This window comes from Curcuma longa, unplaced genomic scaffold (assembly GCF_044706935.1).
Source record: "Curcuma longa cultivar G26 ecotype Majalengka, Jawa Barat unplaced genomic scaffold, ITB_CL_G26_1.1 contig_23724, whole genome shotgun sequence".
Classification (NCBI taxonomy): domain Eukaryota; kingdom Viridiplantae; phylum Streptophyta; class Magnoliopsida; order Zingiberales; family Zingiberaceae; genus Curcuma; species Curcuma longa.
The window spans coordinates 1-3,994 of record NW_027432233.1 but is presented as its reverse complement, the minus strand read 5'-3'; the positions used below and the strand labels follow the sequence as shown (position 1 = coordinate 3,994).

The following is a 3,994-nucleotide window of genomic DNA, read 5'->3' as shown; positions in this document are numbered from 1 at the left end:
AGTTAAGGATTCAGAAATTGTTGGGAATGTACCACTTTGTTAATTTATCTTTCATCAGTTATAAGATCTATCTATTGGTTAGTCTATTTTCATGCCAAATACCTAGATAAATCGTAGGCATCTACATGACTTGGTTTTCATTAAGGAGAGATTTAGCTTTGGACTGGACTTACTGCTCTCTGTAACTATGAAGTGACCATGACATCTGATTGGTTGAGATGCACTAATGCTAGACATAACTTATCCTAGCGTACCAGTGTCCTACCTAATCCAAATATAAGTTATGGTTTGAAATAGTTATGTTTGTTTATTTCTTTTTCATTGGGGGAGCATGTTGTCACAGCTGTATCATCTTACAATGCTATTATCTTAAAGGATTAGTCTCTACTTTTTTTTTCCTTTGCAGGATTCTTTCTTTGTTCAGTCATTTACTGTGTTTTATTCTTTTCATCAACAAACAGAAAGGAATGCTTCTTCAACAGTCATCTTGGCAAAATAATGTCAGAATGAATCATCTGATTGAACAAGTTAGTCTTGTTCCACATCGCTTAAATATCCTTGGTTTGGCTTGTTACCTAATATTAATTGTTTTTACAGATTCGTGGTCCTCTTTCTAGTATCAGTGCTCTGACAAAAATGTTATCTGTTCATATAAAGAGAAGTGAGGTTTGTATTGTAATTTTGCTCTGCTTGCATGTTCTAGCTATTTGCCTAATAGGATTTGTTTCCTATAATCTATTGCAGATTTCATATGATATTATTGAGGACCTACTTGTGCAAGGTGATCATATGAAAGACGCTTTACAACAGTTGCAAGACTCCGTCTACCTCACCAAGGTTAATCTTGTCAGAGAACCCATGAAATGATTCTTCTGATGAATTTTTATCACTTTGGTTTCTTTTCCTTCGATTAAGAACATATATTATGAGAGGAATCACTATGATGGAATAAATACCTATTTGTTAAACCCACTAATAGGAATCCAACATTTATCTTAAACAAAGTTAAAAGATTGGGTATAGAAGATATTAATTTATAGCTACCTCATCACATAGGCCAACTAGAGCATTGCAATTTAGCAAATAATGATGACACATTCTAAAGATAAATAGTCCTTAGGTGTCATTATAGGGAAAATTTTAGGATCTAGACTCTTAATCCTTCCTCTCTCTCTTTTGAGCTTTTAAAATTTTCCTCATTGTTGAAACCACCTTATTTATAAAGCTCATCTCGTTCTTTAAACATTTAGAATAATTATAGATGTTGCTCTAATAGCTCTTCAACTCTCTTGAAGTTGACATCATTATTTGTGACTACTTACATACACTTATTTACACTTATCTCTTAAATTATATTATGCATTAGGTGATATATGTAAGATACATCATGATATTATGCAATTACATCAATAGATTTGTTTATATCACCATGCTATTGCAATATAGTAGAAAGTTGTTGATGTTCACTTCTGTTAGTCTTGTACAACTATTGCATATGAATATAACTCCATAACGACCCACTACTTGCATGATAGTATTTATGTCTTGATCTCTTTACTTGTTCGTCTAGGTATGGACTAGCAATTTAAAACTGATTGTATTAGGCGAAATTCAATTGAAGTGTGTAAAAAAAATTGACAATATTTTAATCGATGAATTTCTTCTTCTCCTTTGTAAGTATCACCAATGTTGGTGTACTTGCTATCCTATCTACCGCATGCCTTTGTCTTGTGGAAGGTAAGAAATGACCAATGTTAGCTCATGATGAAGGAACACAAACACTTACACTTCTTAATATAGTAATCGAACCAGTATCACCTAACACCAGTTGAGTCACTTCCTTTAGCACTAGCTATGACACAACCATGACATATTTTTTGCTCGTAGTTATATTTGGATCAAGAGGCATGAAGAGCAACTAGAAAATCTAGGTCATCCATGATATCATCGCCTTGACCTTTAAATTATCATGGACGGATTCTCTTGAAGCTCATCTATCAAACTCTTTGCATTATTTTTGTTTGTATTTGAATCTTTTATATATATAGGTTTCTCAAGAAAAGTTTTGAACATTTTTAGACATTGGATATCCAACTAACAAAATGTTGCTTGAGGATGTGACTCCACCACTGTGCCCATGATATCACAGTATAAAGGCTTCTAGTGGAATCAATTTTGTAGTTGACATTCATGTCTCTATGTTGGATTATAGGATTCTTGTTTCAGTATCATTTGACTACCTATACATCATTAAAAAAAATGAGATTATTAAAATAATAAAAATATCCACACTAATAAGATGTTTATTAAATATTAATTAATACAATGATAAAAAGTTATCTAATTAATACTTAATTTATACTTTATTTATTAAAATATAAATTAATTATTGTATTAAATAATTCATGTTAAATAATTAATATGTATAATATACAACATTTGTTATAAAAATATATATATAAATACATAATATAACATCTATATTATATATAATATGTATTATATTATAAAAGTATAATATTATAATATAATAGTTATGGAGGGTTAAGGGTGATCCCTCCATGGCTCACAAATAGGAATTGCAATTTCTACAATCCTATCAATGCCTCTTGCATTGTTGCTGCCTCAGATTCGTGATTGCCAAATCAAGAAGTTGGTAAGCTGACAACTTCTATAATTCTACTTGACACCTTGCCTAAGTCCTCCATACGATGACGTCATTGGATGTCACAACCTATCTGTTCGGAGACTTCCACTTTTGCTGACGCTTGAAGCTCCTATGATTTTTTTATGCTTTCATCTCTTTAATTTGAGATATTTATAGCCTCTCAATCTCCTCTCACTCTTCTGCATGATCAGCAAAGTCCATCCTCACTTCAAGATTCTGGATTCCCTCCGAGCTGACTAGGACAAAGCTAAGTACCACAAGGTCCTATACAACATGGGTGGTACTTTTCCAAAATGGGCGACACAATGGTTTAACTTTGTGTCGCCTTGTGTTGTGTGTCATCCTTTGCCCATAATGAAACATTTCGGTTGTGCAAGGTGATTTGGTATGAAATTTTAATCTATCCTAATTTCACAAGATATCTTTGGCTAGATCCAAATGTGAAGCCAATCCTAAATCTCAATCAATAGTCAATATTGTTTAATATTTAAACTATTTGAAATTATTTAATTCATCTTGAATAATTCTTGAACCATTAATAACTATTTTCAGCTATCTAATTTTCTCACACATTCAAATTTAAAAATAGTTGTAGATTTTTATGAAATTTCACCAAATCTGTACAAATTAATTTAGTCAACCTTTACTTTTACTACCAATAGTTTCTAAAAATTAGTTTCTTTTCTAGGATGTTAAGTTGGCAATAATTTAGTTCAGCTTGCTTTTTATCCAATTTGATTCAAAAGTGCTCTTATTAACTTGATTTTCTTTCTTCTGTGAAATTAGGGCTTTAGCAAGTTCAAGTTACTGCTTCCTAGCATACACTATGAATTGATTCTAATGGCTTTTTGGGTTATTTCCAGGTTAATATAGCACGATGCAATGAAGAAACACTAAAGAAGACCCATGATTTAAAATCCAGCCATCCAGAATTGTTGAGATCACTGCCATCTGATAAAGGTTCAAGCGTAATTAATGCATATAGTTCACAGAAGGAACTACCATTATCACTAAGTTCTGGAAAGAAGGATCTAGAGATGCCTATGCCGCCACTTTGGCTTGTACCACTACAACGAAATAGTATCAGGTACTATATCGCATTAAATTCCAAAGAAATTTTGAATTGTGCATTTGTATATTCAGTTGAGATAAAATCAGAGCTCAGTCATGAAATTTTCTTTCAAAATTATTCTCACTGTCAAGGAAACTACCCTCTTTAGGAAATTTATAAATGGATTAAGATTTAAGATCTCAAACTAGATTATCATTTTTTGATTGGACTAATACAATTTTAGTATCATACAATATTATGCCAATATGATTTGG

At 31.7% G+C, this 3,994-nt stretch overlaps 1 long non-coding RNA gene across 1 annotated transcript; it reads left to right on the top strand.

The window, feature by feature from the left end:
* Positions 1 to 461: 461 nt before the first annotated feature.
* On the top strand, positions 462 to 843 carry LOC141818189 (uncharacterized). The gene is made up of 3 exons (XR_012600924.1): positions 462 to 527; positions 598 to 666; positions 745 to 843. It is a non-coding gene; the product is annotated as an uncharacterized LOC141818189 (long non-coding RNA).
* Positions 844 to 3,994: the final 3,151 nt, after the last annotated feature.